General features: G+C 48.9%; 1 non-coding gene across 1 annotated transcript; it reads right to left on the reverse strand.

Moving 5' to 3' along the window:
• Positions 1-786: 786 nt before the first annotated feature.
• LOC118016349 lies at positions 787-921 on the reverse strand. Its single transcript, XR_004680780.1, has one exon. It is a non-coding gene; the product is annotated as a small nucleolar RNA SNORA1 (small nucleolar RNA).
• Positions 922-11,539: the final 10,618 nt, after the last annotated feature.

An 11,539-nucleotide genomic window follows, 5' to 3' on the forward strand; every position in this document is an offset into this window, starting at 1 on the left:
GGTGGAGGCAGGAGACCCTGAGCCCACGCCATCAGCATCCCCTTTCCCAGAGCTGTCTCCCTGCCCACCTGGAACCCTGAGGCTCCAGAAAACCAAGGTTGAAAGCAGGTGTCCCAGGGGATCTTTGAGGTCCCTCTCAGCTGCTCCTTTTATCTAATTTTTCCTTCTGTAGCTTGAGTGTACATCTGAAAAAAGCTATCTGTACAGCTCAAAATCATTTTCCCAAAGCATCAGCTAAGCCAGGCCCCGGGAATAGTCCAGTAAAGGCAAAGCAAAGTGAACATTCGAGCAACAATCCTAACTGCAAACACCCACAGCCAACCAGATACCAGCTCCACAATTTTTTAAGTCAATAAAAAAATTTTTTAGTCAATAAATTTTTATTTAAGTAGTTTTACATGTTATGATTCATTCTACTACCCATCAAAGTCACCTAGTTCCTACAAAATCTGAGTCGACTTATCTTCAAGATAGGCCTTTTTGAAAGATCTCATGTCGACACCCCCTCATCCCCCACTGTCTGTCAGTCAGCCTTGTCACAGTTCTCTTCCTGAGCTTCTTTTCTTTTCACTGGAATATGGACATAGTGATGACATACTTCATCAGTTTCCCACCTAGCATCTTTGGACTCTAGTTTCTTCTAATGATTCACCTTAGAGCTCTGGAAGTCGGATTGCAGAAAGTACATTGCTATTTTGGCTAGTGATCTAAAATGTATTATTCCTTAATACACTTTTAATATGGAGGTCATTTACTTCCAATATTCACTCATGACCTTAGCAAAAAAAAAATTACAGGTCTCATCGTCACCATTGCAATACATTTACTGAGATGGAGGCACGGTCTATGTTTCAGTTTAGCTGCATTAAGAATTTCTGGACACCGCAACCAGCAGTGCCCGTTCTCCTGGAGAATGAGGCTTCACCTCCACATTTTTAAAGATAAGTTACACAGATGTTACTGTCTCCACCGGTCAGTTTGGGTAGTTTCCTGTCCCTTTGCTTCTGGACCGTTGGCTCAGCCACTGCTTGGTGTGTGTTCACCATGGTTGTCTCTTCTCTGCTAAGGGACTGCATCTTGTTCTTTCACTTCCAATCCCAAGCACAGGGTCTGTGCTTAGCAGGTACCTGATAAATCAACACTGGATTGTTGGAATGGAACTGAATCTGGACACCTCTATGCAGTCGACTCCAAGCCGGGTTCAACGATGACCCATACAGTCTTGGATCCTGAGCACACAGAAGTTAATGTCAGAGAAGGAAGATAAATAAGTACAAGTGTGATAGGGTTCCTAACTTACTGTTAAGAAATAAAACTCCAAAGCCCAGGGTAACTGTTGTGGGGCCCTAGGACACCCGAGAGGCAGAGGTTGCCTTCAGGATCTGCTGGGGCTTGGCCTTGGAAGGACCCTGGAAAACTTTATCTGGAGGTCCTTATATAGACCTCCAGGACCTCTTCACTTCCTGGGAGCCCAGAATCCCTGTGCAGCCCTGCCTGACTGTTGCAACATGAACAGAAAGCTGGCCCCTTGTTGTGTACATTGTTTTCATTGCGCATGTACTGTAGACATTGCCTCTTAATGTCCACAGCAGACTTTGGAGGTTACAGTGAACCAAAGCTGGGAGAACAAGCCCAATCCCTAGCCTGTCATTCCAAGTCCATCTTCGCTGACTGCTCTCTGCATTTCCTTAATCTGCATCTGCCTCTGGTCACATGCATTGGGCTTGTTGCTCTCCTTCAAACACTCCCACCCCTTAACAATCAGGTTCTTTCTTCGTGACATGCCTTTTCCTGCACCACTACTCCCTTCCATGCCCACTGAGCTCCTACTTATTTTCAAAACAATCCCAAATGCCACCTCCTCCAGGAAACCTTCCTAGATCTCTTCAGTTGGAATTCTTTTATTCCTCTTGCTCCTGTCCCCCCACAGAACTTATACAGCAGATATGACATTCTGCTTGGGTTTGAGTTATATCTCTTACTTCAGTCACTGTGTTATGAACTTGACTAGAGCAGAGATTTTGATCTTACTGGCCTTTGTACCCACATGTATATGGGAGGTCTATGGATTTTGGCTTCAATTTCTAGGTCTTTCTGGGTATGTAAACTTAGACAAGTTATCTAATGTGCCTAAGTCTTAGTATTCCAGTCGCAAAATGGGGGTAAAAACAATCTTCCTCATAAACTTATTGTGAGCATTAAATGAAATGCCTTGTATACAGTAATAAGGAAAATTATGTAATAACAATGAGAGCTAATATTGATTAAGTACTTACTTAGGCACTGATCGAAACTCTTTACCACTCATTTAAAACATAGATCTGCAGGGTGCATGGGTGGCTCAGTCAGTTGGGCATCTGCCTTTGGCTCGGGTCAGGATCTTGGGGTCCTGGGATGGAGTCCCACATCTGGCTCCCGGCTCTTCGATGAGTCTGTTTCTCCCTCTGCTGCTTCTCCCCACCCCCGCTCGTGCTCTCCTTCTCTCTCTCGCTCTCAATAAATAAATAAAATCTTTAAAAAAAACATAGAGGCATCCCTCATACCCTTCACCCAGTTTTCTCCTTACATCTTATAATTGTAGCACAGTATCAAAATTAGGAAATTGACGTTGTTATGATGATGTGTTTGTAGGTATGTGTGGTTTCATCACTTGTGTGGATTTATGTCACCACCACCACAATCAAGATACATATTTATTGGGGCACCTGGGTGGCTCAGTCAGGTTAAGCGTCTGCTTTCGGCTCAGGTCATGACCCCAGGTTCCAGGTATGAAGCCCCGCATCAGGTTTCCTGCTCAGCAGGGAGCCTGCTTCTCCCTCTCCCTCTGTTGCTCCCCCTACTTGTTCTCTCTCTCTCTCTCTGTAAAATAAATAAAATCTTTTAAAAAAAGATACAGATCTATTCTATCTCAACAAAAACCTCCCTTATGCTCCCCCTTTATAGAAATACCAGCCTCCTTCCTTCTACCATCCTTAACTTCTGGCAACCATTAGTAGATTCTCCATCTGCAGAATTTTCTCATTTCAATGGTGTTATCTGAATGGAATGACACAGTATGTGACTTTGTAAGATTGGATTTTTTTTCACTCAGCATAATCTAGCCAAGTTGTTGTGTGTATCAATAGTTCATTCCTTTGTTGTCACTGAGTAATATGCCATGGTATGGATGTACCATAGTTCAACCATTGAAAGACATCTGGGTTGTTTCCCGTTTGGGGCTATTACAAATAAAACTGCTATAAACATTCATGTATAGGTGTTATTTGAACATAAGTCTTCATTTCTCAGGGATAAATGCCCAGGAGTACAGTTCTTGGGTTTTTTGAGAAAGAGTCAGTGGTTTCCCAGAGCAGCTGTACCATTTTACATTTCCACCAGCAATGTGTGAGTGATTCAGTTTCTTCACATCTTCACCAGCATTTGTTGTTACCACTATTTTTTTTATTTTAGCTCTTCTAATAGGTGTATGGTGGTATCTCATCATGGTCTTATTTTGCATTTCCCTAATAGCTAGTGATGTTGCCTACCTTTTCACGTGCTTATTTTCCATCTATATATCCTCTTTGGTAAAATGGCTTTTCGTGTCATTTGCTCACTTTCTAATTGAATTGTTTGGTTTTTTAATGCGGAGTATTGGGAGTCCTTAAATACGCTAGATATGGGTCCTTTGTTAGATATGTGGTTTGCACAATTGGCTCATGTAATCCTCATAACATTCCCATGAAGAGGATACTAAGATTATTTCACTTTATTAGAAGAGGTGGTTGAAGAACCAAGAGGTTAGCACGATGCCCAGCACATAGCAGATGTTTAGTGAATAATCACAGGGAGCTGTATGCAGATGGAGCTCAGACTGAAGGCACATACAACTCCCGGTACTTTGGTGGAAGTGGTGGAGCTGCTGGAGGTAAGGATGAGAAGATGCAAGTTGAAGCCAGCAGTGAGTAGGGCACTTCATACCTGACCATCAGCCCCATTTAACAGAAGGCTGAAAAGGTGAGGTACAAGCACGAGAACAGACTTCTCTCTGTCTGGAAGTCCCAGTAAACCTGCTAAGACTGTTCCTTCTTTTCGTGTGCATCCTACCTCTCTCCTGTACTGCAAGTTTAATGGACAGCTGGCCAGTTTCCACCTCGGGGTCTTGTTTACAAGGAAGGGGACTTCTCCCATGCCTGCCCTTCCCAGGGCGCTGGGAAGCATAGGCCAGGAGACAGAATGCCCGGTGCTGGTCCCAGCCTGGCAGTGCTAGTGTGGGAAACGGGTGCTTAACTTCCCTGAACTTTCCATCTGCACATCTGTCAGATGGGGGAAGCAATAGGCATTAGCGGGCAGCCTGGTTGTGCGGATTAAGTGGAGTGCAGAGGTCGAGAACAAGGGCTTTGGTAACACACATGGGTCCAGCATGGAGCTCTCCCCTTTCTGTAGGTTTCTGTGTAAGGTTTCTCTGTAACCTTGATCAAGGAGCTGAAGTTTTCTAAGCCTTGGTTTCCTTATCTGGACAATGGGGACAATCACAGTTCCTACCTTAGAGGGTTCGGGGGAAGATTAAATGAGATGATGCATATCAAGTATTTACACAGATCCTATCTCAAGATGAACATGATTCCTACAAACTAACATTTATTGAGCACTTACTTTGTGCCAGATCTGCTTGTCTTAAGTTGGGTTCATCCAAAATAAGATTAGACACCAGACAAGGATATAGATGTAAGAAGTTGATTTGGGAGGGGGCCCCAGGAAGCAGAGGGAGAGAGGGGCAGGGAGACGAGGAAGGGAGTGCTTCTGTGGGCCACTGAGGCTCAGCCCCACTGGGCACCCTCTGAGAGACTGGGAGGGAGATTCTCAGAATCATTGCATGGAAGAAGTGTTAATCCACCAGCTCCCCAGTCCTCAGAGGCTGAGAGTTGCTCCTGGGGTATTCACTTGGCCACGGTTTACCTGCCCTGTGCTTGGGCTAAGTGTATTCCCACAGCCAGAGAACACCCTCAGGAGAGAGACTCGGGATGTCATGGGGCATGCGGGGAAACTGGACTGTCTCCAAGGGGACATGGGTGGTGCTGGCAAACCGGGCTCCACTGCCTTAACCACTTACAGGATTGAACTCACTCCATCCCTACAATAGTTCTATGAAATGGGCATGATTTCTATCCCCTGGACAACACAGTTCCCAAACACGCTCCCACTAAAGAAATGCAGCTTCCACAACTCCCACAAGACAATACTAATCCGTACTCTGTGCAGTGCACTCTGAAGTTTTCTGGTTTTGGTTTTTTTTTTTCTGTTTTTTTTTTATCATGTTATTTTTAAAATGCTATTTGTCACCCACTAAACTGTTTCTGTAACCCAGTAATAGGCTGCAATCCACAGTTTTGGAAACGACGGTGCCCAAATGTTCTTTTTCATAGGACGGTGTGGATGGCAGTGATGATGTCATAAGGCTGGCATCGGGCCTGGTGCCCAGAAGGTGCCCAGAGAATGTTGGTTTCCTTGCTTGCCTTCCTGGCAAACCAGAGCCTGCGAGCAGCTGCCTCCCCAGCTTGCAGACCGAGGCTTGGGCTGGCCCTGGTGTGTCTCGTACTCTGACCCAGACTTGCCCCGGTGGGGTCTGCACAGCCTCCTCCCTGGAGATGGGCACCATCTTGGGCTGTGACCTTCAAGTCACCAGCTCCCCAGAAGCCAGCCCCTCCTTGGGAGGCGAGGTTATGCCCTGTCCCCACGACGCTGTCACTTCCTTCCCCTGAATCTTTCTGAGTGAAGATTGTTCCCCTAATCAGGATGGAGACGCAGCTCATTACAAGCTGGTGAGGCAACGGCTCTGTGCTCCCGGCCCGAGACAGGCTGTCTGGGAGCTTGGCCAGCTTCCCGCTGCCCCGAACGCCAGGGCAGTGGCCTCAGCAGAGCCAGCCCTCTGGGTTTGTTTGCCCCCTTCCCAAGAGACAGAGGCAGACAGACACTCTACGAAGACCTCCATGGCTTCCACTATCGCAAAAGCCCTGCTCTGCTCAGATGATGAGTTTCATCCAACACTCAGCGCTGCTCCCGAGAGCACTGGAACAGCACCTATAATAACAGCCGGCGTTTACTGAACATCCGTCACGCACTGACACTGTGCTGAGTGCCTTCTATGCAGTTTGTTGTGTAGTCTGTACTGCAAACCCGCTAGACAGGCATGATTATCCCCAGTTCCCAGACGAAGAAACTAAGGCATGGAATGTTTGGGTAAGTTGACAAGCTCACCAGGCAGCTAGAAGATGGTCACACCCAGCTGTCCCCGCTGACTCTACACCCGCTCACATCACCATGTTGCTTGCAAGAATGTTCCCCTTTCTTCTGGGTTCCGACCTTGGCTTCCCTCTGTGTGGTGGCCAGGTGAGTTCCCACGGGTGACATCACCTCTCTGAGCCAAGAGCGCTCCTCTGTAACGCAGTTCCTGATGGCACCTCCTTCCTAAGGCAGTGAAGAGGAGTAAATGAATTGATGTGTATAAATGCATCTCTTGGAGCTCCTGGTAGGTTAGAGGGGCTCATGACATCTATTTATAAAGGAGCCAATTCAGCTCTTTTCCCACTGACTCGACAGTACCCTGCAGCCATTTCCCAAAGGCATGATGTCATCATCCTGAGAGGGATGGCAGCCCATCCAGAAAGCTCCATGTGCTCCTAGGCTTCTGACACTTGTCCCTTGTCTCGCCCTGCTGCCCGGCCATACCGTCTTCCCCGGCAGAAACCTCTGAAATGACTAAGATCTCTTGGAGGACTATGAAGAGGCCATTCATTTCCTCTAACAACAGACCCCTCCGCCCGGAAACAGGGGAATGGAGTGGTGGCCGCAGAGCCTGGTGCCGAAATCCTCGTTAGCCACAGTTCAATTACTGCCTGCGCTATAGGTTTTAATAACAGTAAGTCCCAATTAGTTGCTTGTTACTTCAGAAATAATGACTGATAGTGGCCCTTTGTCTTTGTCTTAATTCTAGCTTCATTCTCAAGCTGCAGCAGTCTAACTGAAAAAAATTGAGGTTCCGGGGGCGCATGAGGAATGTTTGCACAGAACTGTGGGTTTAGCTGGGGTGCATGGGTCTGTCTGAAATGGCCGTTCATGGCCCCTGAAGATACCTCTGCATGGAAAAATCTGGGGCCTTTATCTTGAGCGAAGGATGTGAGATGGGGTTCTGCTATGAAGGGCAAGCGGGTCCGAGACATGTCACTGCCGCACAGAGGGACCACAGTGCTGCTGGCCTCCAGTTGTGGACCGTGCCTGCGTTCTGGCCCTCCGCTGCCCCGGGGGGCCGGGCCCCGGTCACCAACCACAGCAGCGGCAGGCACAGCCAGAGGGCAGAGCTGCTTTTCAGTGCGAGGAGGGGCTGTGCCATTTCCTCTGCGGGGACAGAGCCCCAGTCTCAGCCACACTTCCGATCTGCAGTCTAACTGGGCCGTCCTGCCACCGCGAGAACTTGGAAATGCCAGGGGGACCTCAGAGCTCTCATTGCACCTGTGGCTGGCACAGTGATCAGCCGTCTGTGCTCCTTGGGAGTTGCGCGCAGGTAAGGCTATCCGCAGCTTTGTTCCGGGCAGGACGGTCTCCTAGCTTCTGGAATCCTTCTTTGGCCTGACCTGCTTTCATGCTGCTTTGCCTTTTTAACTTTTATCCTGTTGCACCTGTGAGAATATTGTAGCGCCCAGGAGCTATTGTCTATTGAAACTGTGTGGTCATTACAGCTAACACGTGTTGGTTACTTATTATATGCCAGATCCTTCTCGAGGTGCTTTAGACATATTTACTCATTGAATCCTCACAGACAACTCTCTGAAGTAAGTACATTTATTAGCATCAGCCCCGATTTGCAGATCAGGAAACCGAAGGACACAGAAAGGTCAAGCATTTGCCCAAAGTTACCCAGCATGTCGGTGGCATAGCTGGGGGATTCCTTCCCAGGCGGTTTGGCTCCTCAGCCAAGCTCTTGCCCACTAGGTAATCCTGCCTCTTATTAGAGGAACCTGAACCACTGGGGAACAGGGTGCATCTCAGTGCAAATATCCCCCCTGAATTTTCTTGGGTCAGTTCTGAATAATATATTCTTTAATGGCCAGGGTTTTTTTTTTGTTTTTTGTTTTTTTTTAATTCTTGTGCTGATTTTTCACTCCACCCGTGTTCTCTGAAAGCTTCTCCCCATGTGGACCTGGCCGGGCAGTTCCAGCCAGACACCCTCTGTTCCCAGTGTTTCTGTGGCTTCAGTGATGAATAAAATGGGCAGGGAACCTTTTGGACCCAGCCCAGGGGCTATGACTCAAGCCGCCCTCCCTGGGAGGTGACTGAGTCCCCTTCCCCATTGTGCTGGCCTGGTCTCAGCCCTTTTCAATGTGTCCTGTCCCTGTTCCCTCGTGCCCATCTTGTCAAGGGAAGAAGTCACACAGCTGAGCCAGGAATTTGCTTTTTTTCCCACCATGTTCTTTGGTCTCTTTCCTCCTGAGCATCCTTTTCAATGAAATTGCAAACTGTTCGTCTGGAGGAACCTGCTGAAAATGCATCCTGTCTCTTGTTTTTCTTCTTGCCTCCTGTTCACTTAATCCGCCAGCCCAAATCCCAGTGCTATCTTACTGTCAGTAATCGGGGCTCTTCTGTGTTTGGAAGCTCGTTTGGAAAACCGTGTCCACAAGGCAGAAATGCTCCACTTCATCCTGGACACAAAGGGGCCCTTTGAAGGTGCAGAGGGTTTGGGATTAAATAAGTAAGCAAACAAGCATGGTCTTTGAGCGGAGGCATGTGGGCAGTGGGAAGAAAAGAAAACAGCCTCATGAAACCTGGCCTCAGTTTACTTCAACAATGGGAGCTTATTTGTGCGCATTCTATTCCATTCTATGCTCATGTCCCAGAGTTACAAGGAATGCCCCTGCAGTCTCCTCCAGAGGCAAGGGGGCTCTTGCCAGAATCCCCTGATGGCCAGTCTTTCTGGAGGGTCAAGTGAAATGTGGGCTGAGGGGCTGATCTGCTTGAGGAACCACATGGGGGGGTGCCCGTCCCTCTGTCCCGTTCCTGGGAGTTTCCCCTTCTGTCTGAGGGCTCCTCTGTGCCTCTCTTCTCTCTAGCTCTTCTCCTGACAGCATCCAGAAAAATCTGAAGGCTCAACAGGTAATATCTCGTCTTTTCCTCTCTCTCCAAACTGATCCACTTCTTAGCTTCCAAACAGACCCCGAGGGAGGGACCGCCATGCCAGTCGTTGACTTGGGAAGTGACACCATGGGGTGCTTATCAACCAGTTCACATGTCTGTCGCTGGAGGGGTGCTCCTGGCGTGTGAGCAGGCCAGAAGTGCTGGCCTCTCCCCGCAGAGGGGCACTGTCCCTGCTGTGAGTGACCGCTGGCCTGGGCCATCAGTGGTGCCAGGGTTCTGCCGTATCTGCTAAAGCACCCAAAGCGTCTGACGCCACCACAAGCACGGGATGAAAGAATAGCCATGGCCAGGATTTACCTCTAACCTCTAACCACTTGTGTGTTTATTAATCTGATTCCCCCAAAGCCTTGGAGGTAGGGCTGTGGTCTTTACAGTGAGCTGAGAACATGGATTCTGGGAGCAGAATACAGGGGTTCAAATCTCCTCTTTTCAGCTGAGCAGTTGTGTGACTCAAGCAAGCTACTTAGCCTCTTAGAGCCTCGGTGTCCACACCTGCAAAAGGGGGTGAGGATAGTACCTATTTTATCGGGTCATTTTGATGGTCCAGATAGCGGATACATATAAAAGCACTTACAACAGGTGTTCAACACATTAGGTGTTCAATAAACACTAGCCATTGGTACCATTCTACAGATGAGGAAATTGAAGCTCAAGTTGGTCATCATGAGCTCAAGGTTGTACAGCCACCAAATGGTGGACGCAAGACCTGAACTCGGGCTCCCGCAGCAACAGTCATCACTTTTCCGCTCTGCCATGTGACTTGGTAATCATGCATATGGAGAAAGCACTTTAGAAACTATAAAGTGCTCCACACATGCTTTGGGTATGTGCTGATTATGTCTTGGTCCTTGTAACAGCAGATACAGTCTTGTTCTCTTAAGCGCTCCAGTCTGGTGTTTGAATTCTGCTATCTGTCATCGCTGTGGAGTGGGCACTGGGCACAGAGCCTGGCTGGATGTCAGCTAAGTGGATGAGTTGCCAGAGGCCCCAGGACAGGCCCCACTGATGCCCCCCATCACAGCTCCCATCTTGGAACTTCTGTTCAAGTCAGGCCCTCTCTGCCCTGCTCCAGGGGCAGGTGTTTCCTCTCCCTCCTCCCAAATCCCTGCACCCCCCCAGTCAGAAGTCCTCCCTGCTCCGCACTGCCTTCTGCCTGTTCCAGCAGTCATCATCACCCATGCCACTGCTTCCACACTGTCTCCGTCCCCTTGCATCCCCCAGCACTGACCTCCCCCCTCCCTGACCATCGCTCTTCTTGCTCCCACTCCCACTCCCATGCATGCCCCATCACATGCCCCCAATGAGTGACTCACTCCCCACCTGACTCCAAGTTCAAGGGCAGAGCTGAGTAGCATTCATTCCTTTGTTCATCTATTTATCCGTTGTGGTACCAGCCACTGTGCCCCATTGGGTAATTGGGAAATTGGGATGCATACAATAAGATCATTCCATGGCTAGAGGAGCCCAGTCTCCAGGGAGGATGGCATGCACGCATCACGAATGATGACAATGAATCTTGACGGGGACACAGAGCTGAAGGAGCCATGAGTCTAGGCCTCTTTCTCCACATGGTGGAGTCAGGGAAGACTTCACAGAGGTGACACTGGAGCTCACCTGTTAGATCAGGGTTGATTTGGCTGCAAGGAAAAGCAGCCTTCTCAAGGAAAAGCCAGGTCGAAGAAAAGTAGGGCAGAGAGAGGATGGATATGGGAGAAATACTAGGGAACCTTTGGAAGCAAAGAGCAGGACTTTCTCTGTGGGAGCCAGAGAGTCGTCAGGACCTCTGGTCTCCTCTGTGGTCAGTGTCCGTCCTGCTCCTCTCTCTCAGCTTCCTTCTCCCGCCAACCCCATGCAGCCCAGCTCTGAGCCTGTACGACTTTTCCCCACTAGTGCCCTGTGGCCTCACCGACACTTCCCAATGCTTGTGACACTGACCAGCCCAGCCTGGGCCACCTGTCCATCCTTGGTCCAGTGAGCTCTGGCCGGGGAAGCAGGGGCATCTAAGTATAGAAGGGTCACCTCAGACCCAGCAGGACTGGGAGGCAAGGCCTGCATCTCTACAGTAGTTTTGAAAGGGAGTGTATTTCCTGGGGCTGTCATAACAGATGACCACAAACTTGGTGCCTTAAACAACAGAAATTCATTCTCTCACAGGGGTGGAGGCCAGAAGTCCAAAGTCAAGGTGTTGGCAGAGTCCTGCCCCTCCGAAGGTTCTGGGGAGATGTTGGTCTCATGCCTCTTCCAGGTCTTGGTGGCTCCCATGTTTCCTGGCCTGGGGTCACATCACTTCAATCTCTGCCTGTCTTCACGTAGTCTTGTCCTCTGTGCCTTCTCTCTATATTTTCCCTCATGAGGACCACTCATGGTTGGA

The sequence above is a fragment of the Mirounga leonina genome, unplaced genomic scaffold (genome assembly GCF_011800145.1).
Source record: "Mirounga leonina isolate KUSES-001 unplaced genomic scaffold, KU_Mleo_1.0 Mir_166, whole genome shotgun sequence".
Lineage (NCBI taxonomy): Eukaryota > Metazoa > Chordata > Mammalia > Carnivora > Phocidae > Mirounga > Mirounga leonina.